The sequence below is a fragment of the Dendrobates tinctorius genome, unplaced genomic scaffold (assembly GCF_039654945.1).
Source record: "Dendrobates tinctorius isolate UK_male_01 unplaced genomic scaffold, ASM3965494v1 ptg000046l, whole genome shotgun sequence".
Taxonomy (NCBI): Eukaryota; Metazoa; Chordata; class Amphibia; order Anura; family Dendrobatidae; genus Dendrobates; species Dendrobates tinctorius.
In genome coordinates this window covers 31,514,453-31,537,027 of record NW_027361714.1, presented here as the reverse complement: position 1 = coordinate 31,537,027, position 22,575 = coordinate 31,514,453, and the positions used below count along the sequence as shown (strand labels likewise).

The 22,575-nt window shown below is 41.0% G+C and overlaps 1 protein-coding gene across 2 annotated transcripts in view; it reads right to left on the bottom strand.

Moving 5' to 3' along the window:
• Positions 1–22,575, bottom strand: part of LAMA2 (laminin subunit alpha 2) — a 1,313,887-nt gene that overhangs the window by 220,231 nt on the left and 1,071,081 nt on the right. The window lies entirely within an intron of this gene.

The following is a 22,575-nucleotide window of genomic DNA, read 5'->3' as shown; positions in this document are numbered from 1 at the left end:
GTGCCCAGTGTCAGAAATCTGGGTTTCTGTCCCAGGTCATGGGTCTTTCAGCAGGAAATGACCTCAAAAATTCCAGTTGAGAGGTGTAAGAATCAAATTGATAGTTATATTAATCGATTGATTGCAGTTATTTAATTCAAAGGTTGTACAATCAAATATTAAGTTGAGGGTACCAACAATTTTGTCTGGTCCATTATTGGGTGTTTTTTGTGAAATTATATTCAATTTTCCTTTCTTACCTCAGTTTTTTTGTGTTTTTCCAATACACACAAAGGAAGTAAACGTGTATAACAAAATATGTAATTGCAATAATTTTCTGGGAGAAATACTTCATTTTCTGGAACAATTTCAAGGGTACCAACACTTTCGGCAATTACAGTATTTCTATAAGGCTGTCATGGTCAAGGAAGTGCAATGTGATTAGAGAGAGAACTGATGTTCGCGGAAGTTTGAAAAAGCCCTTAGCCGTGTTTTTGAACATTTATTTGTACCCTTGCAACCACAGTGTCAGTGGGACAGAAAGCCTCCGTAATTACATTGAAACACCTGGTGTTTCATAAAATATTTTCCATGTCCTTGCTTCATCTTATCTAACTCAAAGGTATGTAAAAAAAAATAATATATGACTCCAGAGCTACATGTAGTGTGACTCATTTTTTAACATTTTGGTAATGGTAAGGATGACATTTAAAGGCCTCATTTTCTTGCATACTCCATAGAGAAACACAGCTTAACTAAGCTTGTTAGTAAACTATAAATTATTTTGTTATTTAATTGGATCACATAACTTTACCAAGAACTGGATTTTGCTGCGTTCCAGTTCCAGAAGATCTCCACTGAAGCATTAATTAAAAATGAGGCCTCTAATGAAGCACCGAATGAAGGATTATTTCACAATTTATCTCTCCAATTGCTGCTGCTGGCTATAAATTTTGTCTGGAAGAAGGGCTCTAGATTACAGTGTGCTTTCGATGTGTTCATTTTTTCAGTTATTCTTTCTTGCTTGAAATGTTTATTAAGATTGAACAGTTACAAGTGGATAGTATGAGATCATTCCTCATAGAAATGCGGTAAATACAACTTCCCTTCAGAAAAGTGTGCTAAAAATGAGGTATGAAATCACACCTTCTCCGTAACAGCAACAAACCACAAAATACACAGTTACCTCTATGACCAAACTGGTACAAGCACAATAATAGAAAGGAACATTTTTCTCACGTTCTTAAAAAAATTCCCTAAAATATAAGAATAATGGAAATTAACTGTATAATAATATTGCAAGATATTGTTTGATAGGCAATCCCTGCATGTGTTGCAGCTGGCGAACAGCCACGAGACATGCGGGCATGGTGACTCAAACATAATATTTGAGCACACCGAATACACTCTGTGAGCACCCGAGCATATTCGGATAACACCTTATCTGAGTATGTTCACTCATCACTAATAGGAATTGAGTTATATTCTGCCTTCTCGAATCTGACATAGATGCCTCGTACTATGATCCAATTTTATCCTCTTCTCTGATTCTCTTGTCCTGACACACCTAGTTAAAAGCCCCGTCTCACATAGCGAGACGCTGATGCGTCACCGATTTTGTGACGAAACAGAGATCTCGATACATGTGACACGCAGCGGCGACCTGCCCCCCCGCTGGATATCGCTGATCATGCTCGAATGTCCTGGGCCATTTTTTCATCGTCGTCGTCCCACTGTCCAGCATGCATTGCTGTGTTTGATGCCGACGAACGACCTCGTTGGCGACGCAGAACTCAGGTATGCAGGCTTGAATCGTTCAGAATAGCTGCTGTGTGACAATGCACCAGCGATCCTTACCAGGTCGTATCGTTGTTGTTGCGTCATTGAAGAGATCTGCCTGTATGACAGCTTACTAGCGACTGTGTAGCGACGCAGCAGTGATCATTACAGGTCGTATCGATGTCAGGATCGCTGGTGCGTTGCAATATGAAACGGGACCCTTACTTTTTCCCGCATCTTGCTCCACCAGATAGCAGCTAATCCTCAGGAATGGGGCTACTGCAGCCACGACCATGGATGCCCACTTTTAAGATAACGTACAGTTATTTTCCTTACTATAAGTCAACATTGAGCATTTGGAAATGTACTGACATAAATATTACACAGGTCTAAAAAAAAATGTTCAGGTGCCCAGGTTTTTAAAATGGATTTAGGGTATTTTGAGGGAGCCGAATTCAAAAATCCTATTATCTTTTGCTGAGTTAGTTCTAGTTTTTGAGATATTTCATGCATGAAAAAATATCAATTCCTCCAATACAACTTGTGTGTGATAACAAATGCAATAGCTTTTGCTCTGTCTTTTGACTCTTTAATAGCATGTTAGGTCATGAAATATCCCATAGAATTATTTTGTATTTCAATTTGTAGGCCTACAACGCTATAAAAGTGACTATTTGAAGCCAGAATTCTACTGTAATTAATTCAATTTTAAATATCCCAGAAACTAGAGCCAATCTGGTAAAACCAAAGTCATGTTCTTAATCCGCACCATAAAACTGCTCAGACGTCATTGGCACCAAAATCACTGAATATCAGTGTTATATTTTCAGTAGTGTGGCTCATATTTGAATGTAGCTGTGAAGTTATGTGAACAGAAGATGCAATCCAGCAGTACGGCCAAAAAAGTAAAAGTTAAAGCATCACATTTATTACAAACAGTGACCAAAACCATTTTTCAGTTAAACCCAATTCCTATGCATTTCTAGACCTTTCAGGGCTCTTAATCACTGCTCCAATATGAGCCCTGAATGGGATAGTAATCCACGGGCCAAGTGTTACTTTGAATAACATATTGCTCTTGTCACTGTTGTAAGCGGACAAGATCTTTGATATTTCAAGTACTGATGGTACTGCATTACATCCTCTTCTGTATATGGATGAACCGGCTTGGGACTTCGTGCACCGTATCAACTAAATAATTCCACTCCGCTGCCATGATAAACTGTTAGAATTTTCCTTCTTTTTCATTTTATGTGAACAAAGCCTAACACAGACTGATGACACACTACATGTACTGTATAATCTGCTGTCACTGACTGACCGCAGGATGCTGATACATCTGAAAGGCAAAGACTGGGAATAAAAAATTTTGTGCAGCCTTACATGTTATTATCGGACAGCTCTTATGGCAAAGAGGGCCATTTTGATAATATTCTCTTTTTGCGTTTAGCGCCTCTAAACTATAACAATCTTATTGAACGTATTTTCCATTACATTTACTATGACTCCATTAATGTTTATCTGGACCACAAAAATTGTAATAAATGGGACAGAACACAATTTAGAAGTCACTTGCACATATTATTTAAATCTAAAAACTTTATTCCAGTAGCGTGCTGAAAGTAAAATCAGTTGTATTTGTAAGAATATCAATATTCGGTGTTTAAGAACAAGCTTACCAAGAACTATAAATGTCAGAGAAATAAAAATGTTTGGCAAATGACTGCATGCGCTATCTGAGCTGGCAATGGAAGCAATCTGTAGTCACGTTATACAACATTGAGGTAGCACTATAAGACGACAATAAAACAGTTATTCCTGGCCGTTCACAACGAAGCAATTTCATGCTCATTTTGCGACTGTATTTATTCAAACATGCATTAGAATTATTACACTTAGCGAAAGCTTTTACTTTAAATCCTCCTCGAGTCGTCTTTTCACTGCGCTGTGAAGAATAATGTGCAGCATAAAAAGCCAGCTTCTAAGAAGTACATTTATTTCTTTCATTTTAAGCATAGCATAAGAGCTCATACATTAAACTAAGGTCGGAATATAACAAACACGTACATATGTAGAAGCGATGCAAGAATATATTTACTGATAATATTATTTTAAGAGCCTAACTTGAGAATTAATGGCACAGAAAATGCTGGCTACTTAGAAAACCGATTACAGCAAGATACGTTTATGAGCATAAAGTCATGTTTTTAAATTATTAAAATATATGTATTTCATAAGTTATAAATTAGGTTTAAGTGCAGCTTCACCTCTGGTGAACCTTCTTGAGCATATTACAAAAAAATCGATTTAGCAATAGTGGCAAAAGGGGACGATTTAAACTTTTGTTTTTTTTAATTTATTTTTAATATTTTGTAATACTTTTCTTTCACTTTTTACTGCATTTAGTAGTCCCTTTAGGAAACTTGAAGAAGCGATCATCTGATCGCTTGTGCTATCCATAGCAGTATTTCCCTGGCCAGCATTTACAGGAGGATTGTGATGACAGGCACGAGTATCTTCAGCAGACCCCCCAGCTGTCATCACAACCCATCGGTTCCCCTTGATCACATGCTGATAAGCGGAATCAATGATGTACTTCCTGGCTATCCACGTTAAATACCTATGTCAGTGAATGACAGTTGTATTTAACTGATTAACAGCTGCAGGTGGATGTAAAATCCACCAGTGGCTGTTAGAGGCACTTAATGGCTGTGAGCCCACATTAAAGGCATGGACATGGCCATTAACAAACATACGTCATCAGTCATGAAAGGATTAATACAATACCTATAATTCCCCATATAGTAAAAGTTATGTATGTGTGCAAAAGTCTGTGCACGAGTTTTCCGATTTCTATGATTTTGCTAGCTAGAAGTGCAACTATTGCAACCATCTTGCTATTAGAGAACATTCACAAAGCCATATCTTACGATCCATGTTACTGCCGCCGTGGGTGGGGTTTTTTTTTACCTCAACTATCAGCCTTGAATATGCCTACTATGCTGTTTTTTCAGGTCTGCTTATGTGTGATCATGGCCAACCTGGGGATGATAAAGAAGTACAAAAGAAAACATAATTTTTACAGGATTCTATTTTTTTGGCACTTTCTGAGCTTTTTTTATGCAGTTAGATGTTAATATCCATAGTACGATACAAAATAGCTCAAGATGAAATGTGAAAACCTTTTTTTTAGGGTGGAAGGAAAGGAGGTATCAAGTGAAACTATTATTAGTTTCATGCTGCTTGAAGAAAGGGCATCATTTAACCCCTTCACCCCCAAGGGTGGTTTGCACGTTCATGAAGACTTAGGCAAGAAAGTGAAAGAACTGGGAGCGCAGGTGGTCTTCTCTTCCATCCTCCCAGTGGATGGCCATGGAACAAGGAGGTGGAATAAGATTCTGCAGGTGAACAACAGGCTACGTCGATGGTGCCGTCAGCAACGATTTGGATTTCTGGATCACGGAGTGAGCTACTTATACGATGGACTACTTGCTAGAGATGGGGTGCACCTTACGAAGACTGGAAAGCAGGTATTTGGAAGTCGCCTTGCTACACTTGTAAGGAGAGCTTTAAACTAGAACAACATGGGAAGGGAAGCAAAAGACCAGAAAAAGCCATACACCTGACAAATGCTATTGAGAACTCTGCTATTAGAAGTGGAAAGGAAGAACAAAGACAAAAGAATCTAATTAATAAAAATATTGGAGAAAGAGAAACCAATCACAAACTAAAATGTTTCTATACTAATGCACAAAGCATGGGCAACAAACAAGGAGAATTGGAACTACTAACACAGGAAAAGAAATATGATGTCATTGGAATCACTGAAACTTGGTGGGACAATACACATGATTGGAATACAAGACTAGAAGGATACAACTTATTTGCAAGAAACAGACTTGATAAACGAGGAGGGGGTGTCGCATTGTATGTTAGAAATGCGTATATCTGCACAGAGATTGAAGCTTCAGAGACTGGGAGTTCTGTGGAAACTGTTTGGGTAAGAATACAAGGACAGAACAATGGAAAGGACACCATTGTAGGCATTTACTACAGGCCGCCTGTGCAAGCTGAAGATATGGATGAACTCTTTATGCATCAAATGGCCAAGTTCGCCAAAAAATATGACATAGTTGTCATGGGAGATTTCAACTATCCAGACATTTGTTGGGAATCTCTCTCGGGCAAAACTAACAGGTCAAGGAAATTCTTATCCTCTCTTGCTGACAACTTTATCTTCCAAAAGGTAAAGGAGAAAACAAGGGGAACTGCTACCTTGGATCTAATCCTTATAAACAGGGAGGAAATGGTTGAGGAGGTAAAAGTGGCTGGGACCCTAGGAGGTAGCGACCATGCTATTTTAGAATTTTGGATAACTAGAGGCGGAAGACCTGTGAAGACTCAGACGTCAAGGTTAGATTTCAGAAAGGCAGATTTTAAGGGATTCAGAAAGAGAATTGGAGGGATCCAATGGCTGGATATCCTTAAAGACAAAAATGTCCAGGAAGGATGGGAAATCTTGAAAAATGAAATTCTCAAAGCACAGTTGTTAACAATTCCGAAAAGAGGGAAGAATAGGAAGCATTTAAGGAAACCAGGATGGATGAACACAGAACTTAAGCACATGCTAAAAAGGAAGAAAAAAATGTTTATAAAATGGAAAGAGGGAGGCATATCTAAAGAAGAATATAATGCTGTCTGCAGAACCTGCAGGGCACAAATCAGATTATCTAAAGCTGAAAATGAATTGAGGCTTGCAAGAGATGTCAAAAGCAATAATAAAGGATTTTGGGGATATGTCAAAAGTAAATGTAACATCAACTGTTATTCACTGTCCTATTAAGGGAATAGAAGAATCCAGGATATCTATAAACAGAAAGATAGTGAGGAAACACTTAGCTAACCTAAATGAATTCAAGTCTCCAGGTCCAGATGAATTACACCCCAGAGTACTGAAGGAGATAGCAGAAGAAATTTTTGAACCCCTCTCCATAATCTTTGAAAATTCTTGGAGAACAGGAGAAGTGCCAGAAGACTGGAGAAGAGCAAATGTTGTTCCTATCTTCAAAAAGGGGAGAAAGGTGGACCCAGGCAACTATAGGCCGGTGAGTCTGACTTCTATACCAGGAAAGATCTTTGAACAAATTATTAAACAACATGTATGTCAATACCTGGATAAGAATGAAGTGATTAAACAGAGTCAGCATGGGTTTGTAACTAATAAGTCATGTCAGACTAATTTAATTTCCTTCTATGACGGTATTACTGATTGGGTGGATCAAGGAAATGCTGTAGATATAGTATATCTTGACTTCAGCAAAGCATTTGACAAAGTCTCTCATACAATCCTTATTGAAAAAATGACTAAGTATGGAATGGACAAGGCAACTGTTAGGTGGATTCATAACTGGCTTAGTGATCGGACCCAAAGAGTGGTCGTAAATGGCTGCACATCCAGTTGGAAGAATGTCTCAAGTGGGGTACCACAGGGCTCTGTCCTGGGCCCTGTATTGTTCAACATCTTTATCAATGATTTAGATGAAGGAATTGAGGGTAAACTGATTAAATTTGCTGATGACACAAAGCTAGGAGGGATAGCTAATACTAGAGAAGAGAGAGAGAGGATTCATAAAGATTTAAATAAACTGGAGAAGTGGGCAGCAACTAACAGAATGGTTTTTAACAGGGAGAAATGCAAAGTACTACATCTGGGCAATAAAAATGAAAAAAGCATATATAGAATGGGAGGAATAGGGCTAAGTGACAGCACATGTGAAAAAGACTTGGGTATACTAATAGATCACAGACTGAATATGAGTCAACAGTGTGATGCAGCAGCAAAAAAGGCAAATGCAATTCTAGGATGTATTAACAGAAGCATACAGTCTAGATCACGTGAAGTAATTATTTCCCTCTACTCCTCTTTGGTCAGACCTCATCTGGAATATTGTGTCCAATTTTGGGCACCACATTTTAAAAAAGACATCAACAAACTGGAGCAAGTTCAGAAAAGAGCGACCAGAATGGTGACCGGTCTGCAAACCCTGTCTTATGAGGAAAGGTTGCAGGATTTGGGAATGTTTAGTTTGCAAAAGAGAAGACTGAGAGGAGACTTAATAGCTGTCTACAAATATCTAAAGGGCTGTCACATTGTAGAAGGATCAACTTTATTCTCATTTGCACAAGGAAAGACTAGAAGCAATGGGATGAAGCTGAATGGGAGAAGACACAGATTAGATATTAGAAAAAACTTTTTGACAGTTAGAGTGATCAATGAGTGGAACAGGCTGCCACGAGAAGTGGTGAGTTCTCCTTCAATGGAAGTCTTCAAACAGAGGCTGGACAGACATCTAACTGGGATGATTTAGCGAATCCTGCTTTGAGCAGGGGGTTGGACCAGATGGCCCAGGAGGTCCCTTCCAACTCTACCATTCTATGATTCTATGATTCTATGACCGGGCCAATTTTTACAATTCTGACCACTGTACCTTTATGAGGTCACAACTCTGGAACGCTTCCATGGATCCTGGTGATTCTGACATTGTTTTCTCATGACATATTGTACTTCATGATAGTGGTAAAATTTCATTCAAATAGCTTGCGTTTATTTGTGAGAAAAACGGAAATTTGGCGAAAATTTTGAAAATTTTGCAATTTTCAAACTTTGAATTTTTATGCCCTTAAATCACAGAGATACGGCACACAAAAAACTTGATAACTATCATTTCCCACATGTTTACTTTACATCAGCACAATTTTGGAACCAAAATTTTTTTTTGTTAGGAAATTATAAGGGTTAAAAGTTGACCAGCGATTTCTCATTTTTACAACACCATTTTATTTTTAGGACCACATCACATTTGAAGCCACTTTGAGGGGTCTATATGATAGAAAATACCCAAAAGTGACACCATTATAAAAACTGCACCCCTTATGGTGCTCAAAATCACATTCAAGAAGTTTATTAACCCTTTAGGTGCGTCACAGGAATTTTTTTGAATATTTAAAAAAAAATGAACATCTAACTTTTTTTCATAAAAAAAATACTTCATGTTCAATTTTTTTTATTTTACCAAGGGTAACAGGAGAAATTGGACTGCAAAAGTTATTGTGCAATTTGTCCTGAGTACGCTGATACCTGATATGTGGGGGGAACGACTGTTTCGGCGCATGGCAAAGCTCAGAATGGAAGGAGCGCCGTTTGACTTTTTCAATGCAAAATTGGCTGGAATTCAGATTGGACGCCATGTCACGTTTGGAGAGTCCCTGATGTACCTAAACAGTGGAAACCCCCTACAAGTGACCCCATTTTGGAATCTAGACCCCCCAAGGAACTTATCTAGATATGTGGTGAGAACTTTGAACCCACAAGGGCTTTACAGAAATTTATAACGTACAGCGGTACAATTAAAAAATCATATTTTTTCCACAAAAATAATCTTTTCACCCCAATTTTTATTTTCCCAAGTGTAACAGGACCCTAAAAGTTATTGTGCAATTTGTCCTGAGTACGTTGATACCCCACATGTGGGGGTAAACCACTATTTGGGCGCATGGCAGAGCTCGGAAGGGAAGCAGCGCCATTTGACGTTTTTGGCTGGAATTGAGATCGGACATCATGTCGCGATTGGAAAACCTCTGATGTACCAAAACAGTGGAAACCCCCCACAAATGACACCATTTTGGAAACTAGACCCCTTAAGGAACTTATCTAGATGTGTGGTGAGAACTTTGAACCCCCATGAAGTTTATAACATAAAGCCGTACAATTAAAAAATCATATTTTTTCCACAAAAATGATCTTTTCACCCTCAATTCTTATTTTTCCAAGGGTAACAGGACCATAAAAGTTATTGTGCAATTTGTCCTGAGTACGCTGATACCCCACATGTGGGGGTAAACCACTATTTGGGCACATGGCAGAGCCCGGAAGGGAAGCAGCGCCATTTGACGTTTTTGGCTGGAATTGAGATAGGACACCATGTCGCGATTGGAAAACACCTGATGTACCTAAACAGTGGAACCCCCCCACAAATGACACCATTTTGTAAACTAGACCCCCCCAAGGAACTTATCTAGATGTGTGGTGAGCACTTTGAACCCCCCAGTGCTTCACAGAAGTTTATAACGCCCGGGCGTGAAAATAAAAAATTCGTATTTTTTCCACAAACATGATCTTTTAGTCACCATTTTTTTATTTTCCCAAGGGTACCAGGAGAAATTGGACCCCAAAAGTTGTTGTCCAATTTGTCCTGAGTATGCTGATACCCCATATGTGGGAGAAAACTACTGTATGGGCACACGTCGGGGCTCGGAAGGGAAGTAGTGACGTTTTGGAATGCAGACTTTGATGGAATGGTCTGCGGGTGTCATGTTGCCTTTGGAGAGCCCCTAATGTACCTAAACAGTGGAAACCCCCCACAAATGACCCCATTTTGAAAACTAGACCCCCTAAGGAACTTATCTAGATGTGAGGTGAGCACTTTGAACCCCCAAGGGCTTCACAGAAGTATATAATGCCAGGGCATGAAAATAAAAAAATCATATTTTTTCCACAAACATGATCAATTAGTCCCCAATTTTTTTATTTTCCCAAGGGTAACAGGTGAAATTGAACTCCAAAAGTTGTTGTCCAATTTGTCCTGAGTACGCTGACACCCCATATGTGGGATAAAACTACTGTATGGACACACGTCATGGCTTGGAAGGGAAGTATTGATGTTTTGGAATGCAGACTTTGATGGAATGGTCTGCGGGTGTCATGTTGCCTTTGGAGAGCCCCTAATGTACCTAAACAGTGGAAACCCCCACAAATGACCCCATTTTGGAAACGAGACCCCATAAGGAACTTATCTAGATGTGTGGTGAGCACTTTGAACCCCCAAGGGCTTCACAGAAGTTTATAATGCCGGGTAGGGATGGGCGAGTCTACTCGCTAGGACTCGTTACTCGGCGAATAGTAAGGGACTCGCTGGACTCGTTACTCGGCGAGTCTCCCAGTGATTACTCGCACAGTAACGAGTCCAATGCAAGTCAATGGCAATCCTAGTTTTGTCAGAATTTTTTTTTCTCACTCGCTAGACTCGCTATATCACATCGCTGTCAACAGCGAGTCTGAGCGAGTCTGAGTGAGTCTGAGCGAGTCTACGATTCCGAGTCCTGTATACTGGATTCGGGACTCGCTTATACAGAATCTGTTATGTTCCTACAAGTTTCCAAGACAGCCTATGTCAACACACAGCGATTGTGAGCGAGTCTGAGCGAGTCTACGAATCCCGAGTCCTGTATACTGGATTCGGGACTCGCAAATATAGAATCTGTTATGTTCCTACAAAGCTTCCGAGACAGCCTAGCGTGTTAGGTCAGAAAACTTTTTTAGATGGACAAGCATGTTAGCCAATCATATTCAGTAATGTTGGTTGTGGCAGGACTATGATTGGCTTCTGTCCATCGTGATGCCTATGTCATGTATGAGAGGCGAGGCTGTATATAAGCCTTTTCCACCGCCATTTCCTCTACATTCCTGAGAGATCTGAGATAGAGCAGGGTGAGGTAGATGCTTGAGCAGATCATAGGGATTGTCAGTTAGTGTAGGGAGACTTCAAGATTCCTTATATTAAACCCAAACAGCTCTTCTGAGAGCTACCAGGAGGACAGAGGAGTACTGTGTAGACTGTAGGCAGGCAGGCAGGGAGGATCAAGCCTTACAGTGCAGTGCACAGTGCAGGGACTAGTGTGCAGCTTCACTGCTAGGTGTCAGCACACACACTTACCCCGCCAGCAAGTGACGCCTACAGCACCACCTAACTCCATCTCGGTGACTGTGCATTTGTCAACAATGTCACAAAAACCACAATTTCCCAAAAAAGAGGTTGCAAAGGGACGAGGTCGTGGCCATAGCAGTCGTGCCCAAGAAGGCACTGGTACAGGTAGACAGATGAGGATTGATAGAGCTACCTTTCTCCTGTCTAGAATTCCCAGTACTCAACAAAAACGTGTCTTGAGGCCGGAAGAGCATGACCAGATAACATCTTGGATGGCTGATAAGACCTCTACCACTGGTTCTGGCAGTACACAATCGTCCTTGCCAACACAGTCTTTGTTTGTAAATCGCACATTACTCGCTAAGACTCGCTTCCCCATTCATTAACATTGGACTCGCTAGACTCGCAACGAGTAGCGAGTCCCGGGCTCGGACTCGCTAGAGTCAAGCGATTCCGAGTAATTTAGGACTCGCCCATCACTAATGCCCGGGCATGAAAATAAAAAAATCGTATTTTTTCCACAAACATGATCAATTAGTCCCCAATTCTTTCATTTTCCCAAGGGTAACAGGAGAAATTGGACCCCAAAAGTTGTTGTCCAATTTGTCCTGAGTACGCTGACACCCCATAGGTGGGAGAAAACTACTGTATGGACACACGTCAGGGTTCGGAAGGGAAGTAGTGACGTTTTGGAATGCAGACTTTGATGGAATGGTCTGCAGGTGTCATGTTGCCTTTGGAGAGCCCCTAATGTACCTAAACAGTGGAAACCCCCCACAAATGACCCCATTTTGGAAACGAGACCCCCTAAGGGACTTATCTAGATGTGTGGTGAGCACTTTGAACCCCCAAGGGCTTCACAGAAGTTTATAATGCCCGGGCATGAAAATAAAAAAATTGTATTTTTTCCACAAACATGATCAATTAGTCCCCAATTTTTTCATTTTCCCAAGGGTAACAGGAGAAATTGGACCCCAAAAGTTGTTGTCCAATTTGTCCTGAGTATGCTGATACCCCATATGTGGGAGAAAACTACTGTATCGACACACGTCGGGGCTCGGAAGGGAAGCAGTGACGTTTTGGAATGCAGACTTTGATGGAATGGTCTGCGGGTGTCATGTTGCCTTTGGAGAGCCCCTAATGTACCTAAACAGTGGAAACCCCCACAAATGACCCCATTTTGGAAATGAGACCCCCTAAGGAACTTATCTAGATGTGTGGTGAGCACTTTGAACCCCCAAGTGCTTCACAGAAGTTTATAACGCTCGAACATGAAAATAAAAAAAAATAATTTTTTTCCACAAAAATGATATTTTTGCCCCCAATTTTTTATATTCCTAAGGGTAACAGGAGAAATTGGACCCAAAAATTGTTTTGCAATTTGTCCTGAGTAGGCTGATACCCTACATGTGGGGGTAAAATACTGTTTGGGCGCATGGCAGACCTTGGAAGGGAAGGAGCACCATTTGACTTTTTCAACTCAGAATTGGCTGGAATTGAGATCAGACGCCTTGTTGCATTTGGAGAGCCCCTGATGTGCCCAAACAGTGGAAACCCCCAATTCTAACTCCAACCCGAACCCCAACACACCCCTAACCCTAATCTCAGCCCTAACCCTAACCCTAGCCCTAACCCTAGCCCTAACCCTAGCCCTAGCCCTAACCCTAACCCTAGCCCTAACCCTACCCTAACCCTAACCCTAGCCCTAACCCTAACCCTAGCCCTAACCCTAACCCTAATGGAAAAATGGAAATAAAAACATTTTTTTTATTTTATTATTTTTCCCTAACTAAGGGGGTGATAACAGGGGGTTTGATGTACTATTTATGGCGGTTTTTATATTTGGCAGCTGTCGCATGCTAAAAGATGCTTTTTATTGTAAAAATAGTTTTTGCATCACCATAATTTTTCCGTATTTTGACACACCGAGTCATGTGAGGTCTTATTTTTTGCGGGACGAGTTGACGTTTTTATCGGTACCATTTTCGGGCACGTGACATTTTTTGATCGCTTTTTATTCCGATTTTTGGGACGCAGAATGAACAAAAACCAGCGTTTCATGAATTTCTTTTGGGGGGGTGCGTTTACACCGTTCCGCGTGTGGTAAAATTGATAAAGCGGTTTTATTCTTTGGGTCAGTACGGTTACAGCGATACCTCATTTAGCTCGTTTTTTTATGTTTTGTCGGTTTTATGCAATGAAAACTATTTTATATAAAAAATAATTATTTTTGCATCGCTTTATTCTGCGAGCTATAACTTTTTTATTTTTTCGCTGATGATGCTGTGTTGTGGCTCATTTTTTACGGTACCATGGATACTTATATGCGTCTTTTTGATCGCGCGTTATTACACTTTTTGTTTGGCGGTATGATAATAAATCATTATTTTTTGCTTCGTTTTTTATTTTTATTTTTTAAGGGGTTCGCTAAAGGGGTTAACTAATGGGACAGTTTTTAGGGCGGGTCGTTACGGACGCGGCGATACCTAATATGTGTACTTTTATTGTTTGCTTTTTTTATTTCCAAAAAATATATTTATTGGGGGAATATTTTTTTTTTTTCTAATTTATTTGGCGATTTTTTTTTAATTATTTTAACACTTTTTTTATTTTTTTTTAACTTTATTAAATAGTCCCAGGTGGGACATCACTGTCCTGTGACAGATCGCTGATCTGTCACATCACAGATCACTGTGACAGATCAGCGATCTGTCACAGGCAGTGCAGAAGGCTTCCTCATGCCTGCGCTTTGCAGGCACTGAGGAAGCCAGCTTCCTGCATGCCCCCGAAGGCCCCCGTCGCCATCTTGGATTCGGGGGCCTGCAGGAAAGGAGCCCCCCGCAGCAGCGCTGCACATTGTGCTGCCGTGGGGGGCTCAGGGAAGCACGGAGGGAGCCCCCTCCCTGCCGATGCTTCCCTTTAACCCCCGGTACACCGTGATCATGTTTGATCGCGGTGTGCAAGGGGTTAACGTGTCGGGGGCGGTCCGTGACCGCCCCTGACACATTGTGCCGGGTGTCAGCTGTGATAATCAGCTGACACCCGGCCGCGATCAGCGGCGCTCACCACGTGGGCGCCGCTGATCGCGGTAGACGTACTATCCCGTCCATGAGCATAGGGTCCCAGGTCCCATGGACGGGATAGTACGTCAGATGTCAGGAAGGGGTTAATAGAGACTAGCTACACGATTGCAATGAGGTATGTTTTTCTTTCAAACATTGCAATGTTTCAAAGAAAACAGTTTGAAAAGTAGATCATTATAGGGAAAGACCTTAATAGCCTGGCTTCTACCTGCCTCATACAGTGGGTACGGAAAGTGTTCAGACCCCTTTACATTTTTCACTCTTTGTTTCATTGCAGCCATTTGGTAAATTCAAAAAAGTTCATTTCTTTCTCATTAATGTACACTTTGCACCCCATCTAGTTAGAAAAAAATCAGAAATGTAGAAATTTTTGCAAATTTATTAGAAAAGAAAAACTGAAATATCACATGGTCATAAGTATTCAGACCCTTTGCTCAGTATTGAGTAGAAGCACCCTTTTGAGCTAGTACAGCCCTGAGACTTCTTGGGAATGATGCAACAAGTTTTTCACACCTGGATTTGGGGATCATCTGCCATTCTTCCTTGCAGATCCTCTCCAGTTCTGTCAGGTTGGATGTGAACGTTGATGGACAGCCATTTTCCGGTCTCTCCAGAGATGCTCAATTGGGTGTAGGTTAGGGCTCTGGCTGGGCCAGTCAAGAATGGTCACTGAGTTGTTTGGAAGCCACTCCTTTGTTATTTTAGATGTGTGCTTAGGGTCATTGTCTTGATAGAAGGTGAACTTTCGGCCAAGACTGAGGTCCCGAGCACTGTGGAAGAGGTTTTCATCCAGGATCTCTCTATACTTGGCCACATTCATGTTTCCTTCAATGGTAACCAGTCATCCTGTCCTGTCCCTGCAGCTTAAAAACACCCCCGTAGCATGATGCTGCCACTACCATATTTCACTGTTTGGATTGTATTGGGCAGGTGAAGAGCAGTGCCTGGTTTTCTCCACACATACCTCTTAGAATTAGCACCAAAAATGTCTATCTTCATCTCATCAGACCAGAGAATGTTATTTCTCATAATCTGGGAGTCCTTCATGTGTTTTTAGCAAACTCTATGTAGGCTTTCATATGTCTTGCATTAAGGAGAGGTTTCTTTCAGGCCACAATGCCATAAAGGCTTGACTGGTGGAAGGCTGCAGTGATAGTTGACTTTGTGGAACTTTCTCCCATCTCCCTACTGCATCTCTGGAACTGAGACATAGTGATCTTGGGGTTCTTATTTACCTCTCTCACCAAGGCTCTTCTTCCATGATTGCTCAGATTGGCTGGACGGCCAGGTCTAGGAAGACTTCTGGTGGTCTCAAACTTCTTCCATTTAATGATTATGGAGGCCACTGTGCTCTTAGAAAAATTGAGTACTGCAGAAATTCCTTTATAACCTTGGCCAGATCTGTGCCTTGCCACAATTCTGTCTCTGAGCTCCTTGGCCAGTTCCTTTGACCTCATGATTGACATTTGGTCTGACATACACTGTGACCTGTGAGTTCTTATATAGCCAGGTGTGTGCCTTTCCAAATCAAGTCCTATCAGTATATTTACACACAGATGGATGTTATGATTAGGTAACCAAGGAGGATAGCAGGGAATAGGCTAGGCAACCAGATAACCAGAGAGGTTGGTAACTTAGCGGATTGCAGAACTCTAAACTGACAACACAACTAGAATTAGCCGTGGGACGTACTGTACCTACGATGCCCTTGACACCTCGGCACAGCCAAAGAATTAACTAAGCCTAAAGAGAGAAAGGGGAAATCTCAACTGCCCCAGAGTAGAACCCCAAAGGAATAGATAGCCTCCGAACATATATTGCCAGTGAGACAAGATGAGGCACAAAACACAGGCAGAAAATAAAGTAAGCAAATAATGGGGCCCACACTGTTTAGATAGAACAGGACAGGAAATTATACTGTCTGTAATCATGCAAAAACCCTAAGAAAAAATCCAACATATCTGATATGCAAAAATACTGAGGCCACACGACCTCTCCCCCACTAAATGAGAAATCTGGTGTGAACTGGACACAAAACAAAAGATACTGATATAACAGGGAATTAGAAATACTGAAAAGACTGACATGAGCTGTGGCATATGGAACAGAGTCTAGCGCAGGTCCCAGCAGGGATCAAGGCTGAACTCACACCAGCAAAGCAGAAATCAGAGAAAAGCAAAAAATGGATCAAATGCAAAAAGATTCAAGCAGACAAATAACTTATCTGAAAGATGCAGGACAATGCAGGAGGCAAGCAGACTTCCAAAATGCTCAGGAAGAAAACCAAATCACCGGCAACAACTGAGGGAAGGTTGCTCACTTAAATCTCTCCAGTCTGTAACACCTGACCTCCAATCATCCTCCTCAGGTGATTGACTTCTGTCAGCCAGACCAGCTCCATTACCAGGAGTGACCACAAGAGGGAGCCCAAACTCAGAAGCCAGGTCAAAAATGTTCACAACAGCTGGACTCCAATGAAGGAGTAGAACCTTCTCAAGGAGGATCACAAGGAAATGGACAGCATGTGACTTAAATATGAGTGTCTGAGCAAAGTGTCTGAATACTTATGACCATGTGATATTTCGGTTTTTCTTTTTTAATAAATTTGCAAACATTTCTACATTTCTGTTTTTTTCAGTCAAGATGGGGTGCAGATTATACATTAATGACGAAAAAAATGAACTTGAATTTATCAAATGGCTGCAATGAAACAAAGAGTGAAAAATTTAAAGGGGTTTGAATACTTTCTGTACTCACTGTGCCAGCTGATTGACAGATCTATCACTCTGTCTGCAAATCATACATGAAAGAGCTCTGTCAATCAGCAGAATGGGCTGGGTGGAAGCTGCGGCAGGGTTTACAAACTATAATTTCTCAGAAATGCAACTGCATTTGTAAGAAAAACATACTGTACTTGGCTGCAGTCACGCATCAAGGCTCTGATGCATGGTTAAATAGTTCAGGGAGCATAAATCTAGAAACTGATTTCCTTTAAGGGAGGTTTCTTTAGTCTGTGCATGACATTTTGCTGTTTTTTTTTCCATAGACTTCGCTGTAGGACTTGAAAAATAGTGTGTGAAAAGAATATATACTTTATTAACATTTTTACAATACAAAAGCCACTAAACTATTTAACTATTTGAAAAATACTCAGTTTAAAAAAAGTATATTTATTTTTTCCATCAGAAGAAGCCTTATATATATATATATATATATATATATATATATATATCGGCTACTATTGAAATTGTAACTTCAACAGACTGGACCACTGCAAGAACTGGTCCAATTTGCTATGGGTGTATGATCATGTCAAGCTTCAAATCTAATGCCATAATGCCAGAGAGGGCATTTAACATGGTTGGAGTCTTTGTCATAACCAATCAGACAAGGTTATCTGCCACAAGCGGAAAACCTTACATTTGTCAAAATATATCAGGCATGGAAAGTGATGACTTTCATTCACCTATGGCTTATGCCAATGATTAAATCTGATGTACCATCTATTTTCCTGAGTATCAATTGTCTGTCTTTTACACTACTAAGCTGCCAACACTACCAATGGCCATTATCAGCCTGACATCTACTCCCTGTCCATCATGTCAACTGTTCTGTAGTACTGCTGCTTCCAGTGCTGTCATTGCACATCCAAAACTTCCAGACATCTCATTGTCTGCCCCATTTTAATTTGCTTCTGCCACTGCTACAGCACATCCACTCCAGCCACAAAGATCCTGGCTGTCCACTTTGTTTCATAGTGCTAGAACATATTGCTGCTGCCAGGACTGCTATTGCTGGCCCTACACTGCCAGATAGTGATCGACTGTACTGCTGATGTGAAAATGTACTTTCTTGAGAGTATAGGGCAAGTTTTTTAAAATGCTATTGCTTCTTTGTTTTGAAAACAGCTAGCCTGCTGCTGCTCTCTAAAAAAATGATAATTTTTGGATAGCTTGGTAATAAGCCTTTGTGATAGGTCTATGACTTGGGGAATATGAAGGTTGTTACAAATCAAAAAAAGGATACTTTTTTTAGCTTCTATTTTATATGGTATTACTTTTTGACATTAAAAAATACAGTTTTTTGAGGAATAATTTATGGGTGGATGGTAAATTAACTGTCATATACTGTAACTGTCATATAACTTTGATACTCCCCAACCAGTGATAATTTTTGCACTCTACGTTTGAAAGCATCACAGTTTCATCCATTTGTATTGTCCATTTATAAACACAATGTGACACTAGTCACTTCTCACTGCCAAGTGGTCAAGGAGTCCAAGGTCAGAAGCTAGGAGGGTACATCATAAACAGAAGGAAGAGACAAAAGCGTAGTCAGAGTACCGTGAGGATAACGGATCAGAGCTGAAGGGGTTAAACAGGCGGATTGTCAGAACAAAGTCCAAAGTCAGGCAACAGATCAAGCATATACTGTAGAACTCAAGGCACAGGCAAGCACAAACCTCACAAGATGAATGTACGTCTGACAGTGTTCTGGGAAACTCAGTTCAGTTAAGAAGCATGGCCATTTTTTGGAATAATGAACGCATGAGATAGCTGATGCCCTGCAGTCACAGATTGGCTATCTGAGCTGTCAATAAACACACCGACAGCTCAGCATGCCCCTGAATCAGACTGGATGGCCATGCTGTCAATCAATGTACTGATAGCTTCAGCACGCCCCTGTACCGTATTGGATGGCCGAGCTGTCAGTAACTGCATCCCAGACACCCTGAGGTTTGAACTGTGACAATACCCCCTCTTCTAGAAGGTGGCCACTGACTAACTGATTGGCCTTCACATCTCGAGCAGGGACACAGGATCTGGAGGGAATTGCGGACCCTCCGAGGATCCACAATCCTCTGAATCTCATATTCCAGACAACAACCAAACCTTATCCTCAATCTTAAAAGCGGGACCCACTGACCATCTTCTATCGGTCTTTCGTTTTTGCTGAATCTGGGCAGTCCCAATATTCTTTTGTACCTTCCTCCAGACATTGCCAAGTCTCTGCACAGTGACCTCCACCCCAGGGCATTCAGAACTAATCCTAGAAAATTTGCCAAAATGTGGATGAAAACCATAATTACAGAAGAAAGGTGAGGTTGCGGTAGATTGATTTACTCGACTGTTGAAAGCAAACTCAGCGAGAGGTAAAAATGAAGACCAGTCTTCCTGTCACGCTGCCACAAAGCACCTTAAATTTTTTTCCAAAGATTGATTTGTACTCTCAGCTTGACCATTGTTTTATGGGTGATAAGCAGATGAGAATGACAAGTCAATCCCTAGTTTATTGCAAAAAGCTCTAAAAATTTAGAGACAAATAGTACTCCCCTGTCAGACACAATGGTCAGAGGGATCCCATGTAATCTTACAATATGAGAGATAAACAACCTGGAGAGTGTCTCTGCATTAGGTAATCCTAACAAAGAACAAAATGCGCTTGTTTGCTGAATCGATCACCTACCACTCAAATAGCAATCTCCCCATGAGACAGAGGCAAATCTGTAATCCATGGTCTTTCTGGAATAGGCAATGGAGCTATATCCCCAGCTGGTTGGCAAAGACTGGCTTTGGTGTGTGCACAGACTTCACAAGCAGATACAAAATCCTTAATATCCTTATGCATGGATGGCGACCAAAAAAGTCTAGCGATGGCTTTCCTTGTAGCAGTAACCCCAGGATGCCCACTTAAAACTGAATCATGAAATCCCTGCAACACCCACAATCTTAAGTACACAGGCACAAATAATTTGACCATGGGGAAGTAGAAGGAGCCAACGACTGGGCTTTACGAATCTCCCCTTCCATCTCAGAGGTTACCATAGACACCATAATACCCTGAGGTATAATGGAGTATGGGGGTTCTGGAGGAAAAATGTAATCTAGACTTTGAGATAAAGCATCAGCTTTCTCATTCTTAAACCCTGGCCTGAATGTTATAGAAAAATTAAATCGAGAGAAAAACAAAGACCATCTAGCCTGTCTAGGAGTTAACCTTTTAGCCGATTCAATGTAAGCTAAATTCTTGTGATTTGTGATCACCGTAACTGCATGAGCCGACCATCCAAAAAATGCCTCGATTCCTCAAAGGCCAATTTGACAGTAAACAACTCCCGATTCCCAACATTATAATTTCTCTCCTCAGGTGAAAATTTTTTAGAAAATAAAGCACATAGATGCAGATTAGTCAGAGTTTTGGGCCCCTGCGATAAGACTGCCCCTACTCCGATATCCGAGGCATCCACCTCCACAATGAATGGTTCTTGGAGATCAGGTTGGATCAGAATGAGTGCGGACATAAAACACTCTTTTAATCTTTCAAAAGCCCTGACTGCACTCGGCGACCAAACCTTGAGATTCGCCCCCTTACGTGTAAGGTCAGTAAGTGGTTTAGCAATCTGTGAAAACTCCTTGATAAATTTTCTATAATAGTTGGCTAATCCCAGAAAACACTGCAAAGCCTTAAGATCATGAGGTTGAACTCAATCAATTATGGCCTGCACCTTTGCAGGGTCCATCTTAAACCCTTCTGCTGACAAAATAAACCCCAAAAAAGAGATTTCTTGAACAGAAAAAAACACATTTCTCTAATTCAGCAAACAGAGAGTTCTCCCTCAGTTTCTGTAACACCACACAGACATGTTTCTGGTGAGTGTCCAAGTCCGGCGAGAAAATTAGAATGTCATCAAGGTTTATTACAAGAAATCTTCCAATGCAATCAGAGAAAATATCATTCATGAAATTTTGAAACACAGCAGGTGCATTAGATAATCCGAAAGGCATGACAAGGTTTTCAAACAGACCTTCAGATTCTAAAAATGCTGTTTTCCACTCATCACTTTTCCGGATGCATATCAAATTGTAAGCGCCTCTAAGATCAAGTTTAGAAAATACCCTGGCTACCAGAAGCTGATTATATTGGTCGGGGTGGAGTGGAAGTGGGTAGGTACTCTCAACCGTGATCTTGTTTAGTTCTCGGAAATCAAGGCAAGGATTTGTTTTTAACAAAGAAAAATCCAGCAGCTACAGGGGAGGAGGAAGGACGGATATGACCCTTCCGTAAACTGTCGTTAACATATTCTTTCATGGCGACCCATTCAGGCCCCGACAAAATTGTAAAGGCGAGCAATTGGCAATTTGGCATTAGGTATAAGGTCAATAGCACACTCATAGGGCCGATGAGGAGGTAGTATCTCCACCTCTTTTTCCGAGAACACATCTCCAAAGTCCTTCAGGTACCCCGGAAGACCCTCCAGACTAGCGGAGCATATTTGTACATTTTTTAGACATTTCTTTGAACAGTTGGGGCACCATTTCACAATTTCCTTTAGACACCAATCAATAACTAGATGGTGAATCTGCAACCATGGAAACCCTAGTACCAATCCAGCATGTAAATTATCCAACACAAGACAGGAGATGGATTCAGAGTGAAGAGCTCCCACTTGGAGAGTGAAATCCACCATTGCACTCTTGACCAACTTGTGAGGTAGCTGTGTCTTGTCAAGGGTGATAATTTGAATGAGTCTTTCTAAACTAACTGTCCCTAATAGTGATGGGCGAGTAGCATTGTTGCTCAGGTCTCCACGAGCATACTCGGGTGTCCTCCGAGTATTTTGGCATGCTTGGAGATTTAGTTTTCGTCATCTCAGTTGCATGATTTGTGACTTGTAGATAGGCTGAATGCATGTGAGAATTCCCTAACAAACAGGCATTCCACACATGTATTCAAGCTGTCTAGCAGTCGCAAATCATGCAGCTGAGATGACGAAAACTAACTCTACGAGCACGCCAAAATACTCGGAGACCACCCGAGCAAAGAGTATACTCGCTCACCACTAGTCCCTAACCCTAACTTCGGAACCATTCCTGAATCAATAAAGTTAGCAGCAGACCCAAGGTCAATAAATGCTAATGTTGATAACACCTGGTTCTCTACATCGTATTAGCCAGTACTTTATCAGAGGA